This window comes from Scomber scombrus, chromosome 23, assembly GCF_963691925.1.
Source record: "Scomber scombrus chromosome 23, fScoSco1.1, whole genome shotgun sequence".
Taxonomy (NCBI): Eukaryota; Metazoa; Chordata; class Actinopteri; order Scombriformes; family Scombridae; genus Scomber; species Scomber scombrus.
The window spans coordinates 4062395-4072281 of record NC_084992.1 but is presented as its reverse complement, the minus strand read 5'-3'; positions in this window follow the sequence as shown (position 1 = coordinate 4072281).

Genomic DNA, 9887 nt, shown 5'->3' with positions numbered 1-9887 from the left:
GCTGCTGCAGTCAGTCCCAGTCCACAGTAGAGGCCGATCCTTCCCCGACTCACTGTGTTCGGTCTCTCAGGTTCAGGCCGATTCCTTGCTGCTGTAAAGACACCAAACACATCAGTATCATTCATGTGGAGAAAATAACCATAACAGATTTGAAAATTATCTCACAGAGACTTCGTTGAATAGAAAGTTCTGCTGAGTTTCACTGAATTATCTTACCAGTGACATTAAGGCGGCATCTGCCAGAGCTCAAACCATCATTTGTTCCTACTGCACACAGGTATAGACCCGAGTCATGAGTCCTGAGTCTGGACACATGAAGTCTGATTCGTCCTTCTCTGAGAGCGTCTTTGTCACTATGAACTCGTCCTGCAAAATGTTCATCCTGAGACTCTGGGACCTCAACACCCTTATGTACATGATACAGGACTGAGACGTTGTGACGGGTAAACAGTTCACAGTAGATATTCAGTGAGGTGGAGGAACTGTCAGGTTTGGTTGTAAACATCCATTCCAGTGTGATGTTGTGGTTCTCCTCTGCCTGATAGGAGGTCTGTGTCACTTTCACTACAAATGTTCCTGTTGAGGAGACAGAGAGGGAAAGTGTTTAAATATACACCAGTAAAAAGGTCATGCTTGATACCAGTAATACATACAATCTAAGCAATAATTGAACATAGATCATCTTCCCAACTGTGATGAAGAGTTTCTACTGGCTTTAATAGTTCTGTTGATGTTTTCACTGATATATTTTACAACTAAAGTCATCAAATCTTTTGACTTTTCTCTTTTTGGATGATGAAGTGAGGATGCAAACTAACCAGAGACACAGGAGGTCAGGCTGATGAGCAGAAGGATCCTGCAGATCATCTTCTCCCTGTGAGAGGAGACAGAGGAGAGGAGTCATGAACACATGAGGTCAAAGTTCAGTCATCACAGGTGTGAGAAGGAAAATCTACAACATCAAACCTGGATTCTCATGTCAGAAACAATGTGGACTACAACCACAGACACATTAGTCATTTCTATTATAAATTATTTCATCCCTCATCCATGTAGCATTTAAAAATCTTCAGTTTCTCAGTTGCAGTCATGGATCTTTGTCAGAAGAAACACCAAAAATCTCTTTTCATCAGTTCAAGTTTGCCACAGCAGCTACACACTGAAGTTGAACAAAATCTATACATATATGCATATCATACACAACAAAGAGTTTGATCCCAAAGAAAGAACTATGACTTAATACTACTGCCACTACATTGTGACTACTCCTTTAAAACACTACAACATACACTTCAGCTCAAGTAATTCTATCAGAATATGGGTCGTATCTAACGCACCAGCCCACGAAAATATAGCCGTGTAAAGACCTAACCCTAACCCTTTTTTTAAAACAATGAATCACCTCAAAACTTTACCAAACCTCGTAATGTATTACAATGTTAATGCTGTTATGCCCTATTTTACAATGGATAATCAGATATGTGATTTTATAATTTAGTGTTTGACCACATTCCTATGCTATGATGGACAATGATGGAAAGTAAAGATGTAGGCTATATTAAAATAGGATTTTTCATACTAGACTTTTACATGTAACAGAGTATTTTTTTACACTGACGTAGTGGTACTTTTACTTAAGTAAACTTAAAGATGAGACTAGTTCTTCCACCACTGATGATAGCTTATAAATCGTCTATATGAAGTCTTACCTTTGCTGTTTGTTTCATTCCCTGATGAAAGTGAAGAAAGTCCCAAACTCAAAGTTCTTTTGTCCAGCTTTGAATGCTGAAGAGTTCTCATTTATATGAATATTCAGATTCATTTATATCCCGCGGAAAGTCACGTAGATTATTCACTGTGTATGTGTTGTCACCGAGGCAAAGCGCTTCACTGTATAACTATATCCCTCCGCTGTATCCCTCCACTCTTGTTCCCGCGAAAAACTTGTTGGCCTGACTTAAAATATAACACACTTTCAAATGTTTTCTCGCTTCAATCACCAAAAATATTATCCACTACCTGTAACGGTTAATTTTGTCACGAACTGATGTTTTTCCTTCACTAGGGGGTCTATTTGTTTTAGGTGGGAGGTGTCAGATTACAGTAGGGTTTTACAGTTACAGGAAATATGCAGAAAATATAAATGGGTCTACTTGAAACAGATCCTTTGGTTCAGTCCCCCCTCTCAACAGACTAGTATATACTGATACTTCCTCATTTGACACATTTCTTGTTGTAGTGAAGCACTTTTTTTTTTTAAAGTAAACTGGGTTTCTGGAAGGTTTTATGTGGTTCTCGTTTCACACCGTTCGATTTACTCAACCCTCCGTGTCGCCCGTGGGAAATTTAGAACTAAAGTTCCCACGGACTACGGCGTAGAGCGAGGTGACGTAGAGCCACGCCTCACTCCGCCTCCTCATTCTTCTAATTATTCTTTTTTTTGTTTTTTTCAATCTGAACAAAGAATTTACATGCCAGGGTGTCAGTTTGTTTTGCTGAGTTTGCGCAGTTTATCCTTCATGTTGATCTGAACAGCCTCAGCTACTTCCTCATCTGACACATTTCCTGTAGTATATGTGAAGCAGTTGATAATTCAGGTGTATAAAGTGGAACAAACCTTTGGTCGATCGCCTCTAAACAAGTAACAGTTTTTCTAAGGCAGTGAATAACATGTTTCTTAACTGTGTGCCAACATTTACTGTTGATCTGTACTTGAATGAAACACTCTGTGCGCTTTAGAGTTATATGCTGACTTTATTGTGTTCTCTGATAATATACACTGATCGTTTGTCAACAGGTTTCACGCATATTCATCCAACGTCGACGCAGATTAGAAAGTCAAACCGGCTCAAATTCTCATGTTTTATTCGACATTCCTCATAAGTCTCCTCTGGTGTTTGCTCTTTAGACGATTTGACATGAGTAAGTAACAGGAGGACAGTGCAGTGCACATTCAGCAGGCGATAAAAAACACATAATTAGTATTTAATACGAGTCAAAAGTTTGGACACACTTTCAAATCTATAAATTAACATAGATATCTTCGAGACTTTGTTTTAACAAAGTTCTTCTTGATTGAAAACAGTTTGGATATAAATTGTTGCTGCGCAGTTGCTCCACGTGCTGTTGAGTTAAAGTGAACAACAAGGAAATGCAATAACGTCATAAGTTTCCTTTCATCTTTAAACGGTTGAATTGATGAACATATTGAACTTATTCAGAGATATATGACCCTTTATCTCTGATTAAATATGAAAATATGATGAACATATTCAGAGTCTGTTATTTATTTTTCCATTATCTGCTGGTACAGTAACGTTGTGCACTACAGTGAAGAACAGTGAAATTAGGGAAGTCAGTAAGATAGTGGGTTTACAGTGTAAACAGGGGTTTACGCATGTTCTCAACAAAGCAATGGCTATTGGCTCGGACTGTGCCCATTTACTTAATGCAAAGTGTTAAAATGCTCCTACTGCCACGAAAAACAGGCACAAAAATTCCCTTCATGTCTGTTTCCATTCAAGCCTTGAATATTAGAGGAATGACGCGGTCAGTGTTGTTTGCTTTCATCTCCGTCATGATGATGACATTGAAATTGTAATTTTGTGAGGCGATAATATTAATGATTGTCAATATGTATTGTCCTTTATGCTGTTTATGAGTCCTGTGGGTTTACTGAGGACACTCACTTACAGTCTGATCCATGTGTACAGACCAACCTGTGCTTGTATTCATGTCAGTGGTTGTAAGTTTCAGTGTTATATGTTTTTATGCTTGCTGCAGCATCAATTGCTTATCTTGGTGAAAATAATGAATTGAACTTGAAGAGATATTTAACTGCAGCTTTGGACGTTCAGCAGCCAGAGTCACAAACACATCAGTTAATGTTAATGGAAGCCTTTGTTTCTTGGACACCAACAACTAGAACGTATGTCCTCTTTTTCCTGTTTGTTTTAATGGAAGATTTTTGTTTACTGTGTTTTGATTTGTGTGTGCCGATTCTTCATCTGCACTTTCTGTTGTCTCGTGTCAATCGTAAAGATGGAGACCAGGATGGAAGTTACATCGAGTTCCTGATTGACATAACGAGGAGGAGTTATTTACTAAGGGAGCTGATTCCACTGAACAAGTTAAACCCCCATCCAAACTGTTCCAGATGTGAATGAACATCTGGCAGCGTGGACAGAGTTTCAGATCCTGGCTCACTTCTTACAACTGGGTCCAAACTGCTGAAAGGATACAAGATAATTCATGTGAAGACAGACTCACAGATGTTAGTTAGTGTCAGTTATCTTCCTCTCTGCTCAGGTGTGGTTGACTTCATCCTCACAGTCACAGCTTTGATCAGAGAAGTCTATGGTTATCGTGTGAGTTCTCTCACTGATTTTACAGCTTGCAGACACTTGAAACTTGTCATAGATGGGTAATCAATAAGACAGAACAACAAGATACTGTAAACTTATAGTCTAAATAAATATCTGCAGTATGTGTGTGTAGTTTTTAGGTTTAATGTTTGTTCAGTCCAGAGTGTTGAAGTCTCCGACCTGCAAACAGCCAACCTCAGCAACAAGGAAGTGATGTCAGAACATCATTAAATATGCAATAATAAAATGATACTATAATCAAACATTAAACAAACTATTCAACTAGTTTCCTGTGATACACACCACAAATAAGACAACACATTTTTGGAGGTTGATTTAAATTAAAATCACAAACTTGAGCTCCAACTCTTCTGTATGTTTTAGCCAAGTTACTACAAATCACACAGACTTTACTGTTTATTATTACTCTCAGTATGCTGGAGTAGTATGTGATTTACATATTTTATCATATTTATTTAAAGATGTTGATCTCCTCTCTCATACTCTCATCCTGCTGAGTTCTCTTAGCTGAAAAGGTCAGAGGTCAGGTTGGATGTGCAGAGAAAAATCAGCTTCATGTACACAGAAAGTAAAAAGATGCAGTGAGAGAAGTCTGCTCTGAGAAAACACAACTTCTATACTGCTGCATCCATGTTTTCTGTCTTATCAGGAGATTAAGTAAAACAATATCTGCAGTATAGAAAATGTGATGCATGATATAATAATGAATAAAAAAAGAGCAAGAATTAGATAATAAATCTACAGCATCAAACCTCAATTCTCATGTCAGAAACAATTTGGACTACAACCACAGACACATAAGCCATTTCTATTGTAGCTTAGATTATCTCTGAATACATTTAACAGATGTTTCATTTTAAAAGACAGATGTGCAGTTGTAGTTTAGTAAATTACCCATATAAGCAAAATAGTCTGGTAAGAGGAGAAATGAGTCATGCTACATAAGGATAATAGAGAAATAAACTAAGATAGGGTTGATTTCTACGGTCTAATCAGAGTGTTACTACCGTAGCAATGCACTGCACAGCTATTATAGAGTTACACCTTTTGAAACCATGACTGAGTTTAGTAGGTAGATTAATCAGATTCATTTGATTTGGTTAGTATGGTCCTTCAATCCAAATCAGACCGCGTGATCCCCAGGGTTTATTATGGTACTTACTTACTTACATAGGTCATCAGTCAGACCAAAGTGTGGCTCTGTACTTGCATCAGATCCACATATGAAGAACTGTGGAGGAGGAGCTAGTTTTGCAGTCCTTGCTGAATCCCCCTTTTATTGGAAGTGCTTCACAAGCTGAAGAAGTTTGAGTGAAGGAGAAGCTGCCTGTACAAACAGAGGCAGCTGAAATCTTGCTGCATATTAATGGAAGCTCTTCAGGATTTAAAGCTGGACTAAAGAACATTTTTCTTATGCATATTTTAGTACTATACTTTATTACAGAATATATCATTATGACCAATTTAGTTATTTCCTGGATTTTGTATCCCCATAGTTCTCAAATGTATGCAGAAAGACAGGAGATTAGAGTCAAATCAAAAACCACCCAGATCCACTTGTTTTGCAGAGTGTATTTATGGAATTGTGTGAGTCATTGTGGGTGTACTCTGTGAACCAATGGGGAAGGGAAACCCCCTTTGTACACAAAATTTCAGTGACAGTGCCTTCTTCTATTATGTAAACACAGAAAGTTTTGTGATAATTAAATCAGTTTCTTTTGGTTTTACATCATCATTCCTTTATTTCCTATGTGTTTTTATTATTTTCTCCTTGTATGATTGAATTTAAGTGCTGTGTGTGTTTGTGTTGATGCATCTCTGTTTCCTCCCACAGAGACAAGATTAACTGCAGGATCCTGCTGACCATCACTCTGACTGTCTGTCTGCAGTTAGTTTCCACTTAAGTTCATTGTCCATACAGAGAAAAGTTGTTTTCTGACTTCACATGCTTCACAGTCTGAGTGTGTTTCTGTCAGCTTGACCTGCAAATCTTTCGTTAGCAATAGAAGCAGAAAGTTTGCTTTGTATGATGATTTAATTTGATATACATTTACTCTCCCTGTTAAGCAGCTGTAGTACATGTTAAGTATGTTATGTTTTGCATTAGATTACTTCAGAGTTGAGTTTTGAAGATATGAACAAGACTCAGAAAATATCTCAGAGATTTGATCTGATTTTAGCTCTCCATTCAGAAGTTGACAACTCACACAACTACGGCACAGCCTTCAGGAGCAATTTGTGGTTTAGTATTTTGTCAGAGGAAACTTCCACATGCAGACCGCCGGAGGTCAGGGCTCTGTTGCAGGACTCCTTGGTCTTCTTGTTGCTGAAGATAATTGTTTAAGGTCATTGTCATGCTGCGGAAATAATGTGGGATCATCTAAAGTGCCTAAAACTTTTGCACAGTACTTTATGTCTCTTGAAAGTTTACAAACTCTATGGAAATGCTCATTTAAACTGCTGGAGTTCCTTTCAATTAAAAACCCTTTCACAACAGTTGTATTGAGATAAACTTTTGACAACTAAAACTTTCCACTGTCCCTTCAGTGATCAACCTGCTTCCATTTTTAGTGCTAAAGAGAATAAAGTAAGCAGGGTCAGATGTAAGAAGAGACTGGTGAGTAAGTAAGTGAGAAATATTATGATGTGAGGCAAGAAGCTAAGGAGGACACATCAGTCAGGAAGCATGATGAGTTTTGTTTTTGTAAGGATTAGGTGAAGTTTTTGTCCTTTTTGGCAATGGTAATAAACAACTGCTGGAATAGAAAGAAAACTTGAAAAACATTTGAACATATTCTGGTTTTAAAAGAAGGTGTGCAGCAGATGTTAAAGGATTTTTTTTGGCTCCCTGAAACACCCAAAAAATAGAAAAATATTTAATAAAGTCTGGGTAAGTGGTGGGTAGGGGAATTGTTAGTTGACATTTCCGTTTAAATCCAGTAGATGGCGGTAATGAGACACGTTGGACGCCAATAAGAACATTGGACCGTTCCAACCGCAAACTTGTCACATGGCTGTGATTGGATACTTTTTGTCACATGTGTTGAAAGTTATGCTGCTTATTTTTTTGTCAAGAAGGGAGGACACGATAATCACCGACGCTGCACCGCTGTTTAAACATTCTTGCTGCTGTTTTCGCGCCTACAAGATGTGAAGAGAAGGACACAGACTGGACAACAGACGACTTTTCAGAAGTTTGGTCAAGTTCCTCTCGTTCCATCAGCATTACTGATTGGGAGGTAACTTGTCAATTTACCTATCTGATGTTTTATTTTCTATGCATCCATGATAACTACACTCACTAAATGCGACATATTTTCAAGTGATGCACGATGTGCGTGTGTTTACTTACAGCAGGGTTTTTCAATGTCTATCAATGTGGGCCTCTGCTCGGATAAAGCGACGCCCCATTACACCACGGAAGTTTACTTGCTCAAAAAATAGCCTGATATTGCTGTTTGACAAACTTCAGACTACACCAAATACATAAAAAGTCTGTCTGAAGGCATTTATTAGGTTCTGATTCTGGGAAACTACTGTATCTCTGAACTATTTCTACCAAATCACACACATTTAGGCTATTCTACGTGATCTCCTTTTGATTCTTCTGTTATAACAAATGTAATATTTGTTCACTTCCATTCACTAAGCCTAACGCATTTTGAGCCCCTCTGGTAAGGCCCATCTTCCACTTTGAAAACCACATGTTTGAGACTTGAGTTTGATTCATAAAGCAGTGGTTGCTTTACAACATATTTAGCATTCTGTAGTTGGTGTTGCTGTGTTTACATGAAATGAGACAGAGGCAGATGCATACTCTGACAGTCGCAGACACCAAAGACACGTAGTTATTTTATTCATATTACTTCCTGCAGTCCACTTAGAGGGCGCGTTGTATGCACAGTAGATCAGCGTCTATAACAAGACAGTGTATTGGCCACATAGAGTGTCCGTTACAACAAATTGAAGGTACGCAGATGTCCTCACAAATCCTGGTTACACCCTCTGATGACGAAATGTATGTCACGTGGACCCTAAACACTGATTTCAGGTTCCTCTATGTTTACTTCCATACGACAGCGTGCTGCGTGTGATGTCTTCACTGTTGTTCTCTGGTGCATGTGGGTCAGTTCAGGACTTGTTTACACTGGAATCCGATGTTGGCCACTTTTTTAAAAACATGTAGACTGCCAAACAAGACTGCCCCCCCCCCCCCCCCCCCCACCCACCCACCCTTCCACGGTGTGGGAAATATCTAAGTTCTCGAGGGAATTATGTTTTCCCCTCCATGTTGTCTGAACTGTCACCGGTTCTTGTGTCAATACAGGTGTGGTTGGTGGTTTAGGGCTGTGAAGTGGGAGAGACTTTTTTTTTTGAAGATTACATAATTGCAGGATCTACCTCAGTGTGTGACCTCGGTGTCATCCAAGAACAAACTAAACAAATGTGTGCAAAACTATATTTCTTATGTTTTATACAGCTAAAACAGCCTAGGGACCAAATTGACACCAAAGAACACTGATGCATTCAAAATGTGTACAGGATATTGAAAACGTATCCTCATCTTAATTTTATATTTAACCAGTTGTCTCTCTAAATTAGGAAAAGTCATTAAATATGAAGGGAGGAGGGTTAAACCTGTATTAAAATCCATCTCTTTTGAAGACATGATTGCTCACTGTTTTTATTATGAATTAGTTCTGTATGCAGGGCTGCTGTGCTTTTATGATTTCATCCAAATGTACTTAATTCCACACTTGAGTAGTTTCTTTTAATCCTCATTGGTTTGTTTTCCTTTTTATTGTGATTCTCAGTCTCTATAAAGCACTTGGGCCTTTTAAATTTGCTTTATAAATAAACTGAGTATTGAATGGTTTGTTTTTTTGTCTGGTTTTACACTTTAGGTTCTTGCAAATGAGAAGTGTCTTGGCAGTTATCTTCTTACTGATGGTGGTACTCTACTATGTAGGGGGTGAGTAGCCTTTGACTTCAGAAATCATGGTGGACACTACAGTCAAAAAATTAAATTGAGTCACTGCTGTATCAAATGTGGCCACACAGTATGTCAAGCTGTTTACATCGTTGATATCCAGAATGCTCAGTATGGATATCAACAATGTGATGTCTGACATTGACAGCCTAGTACGATCAAAGTTGTAGAAATCTTGAAATTCTACTAGTAAGAGTCTGGATATCTTAAATTACCATTCTGACTAGTGAGAATATAATTTTGACGAGGAGGATAACTATTGTGCATTTCTAAAATATAAATACAGATAGGAGTGTGGTTTGTTTAAATGTTGTAACGGTTTGCCAAACACAAGGTGTGACCACACCCTCATTTAGTCTCAGTTACAGTGTGATTTCTGATCTGCTTTTTTTGTTCATTTTTGCTGTGGCCATCTTCTTATTTTGTGTCTGTTTTGACCTTTGACCCCCGCAGGTCAGACTCCAATCACTCTCAATGTAACTCAGGACATCTACCAGGCTGAAGAGCACAGT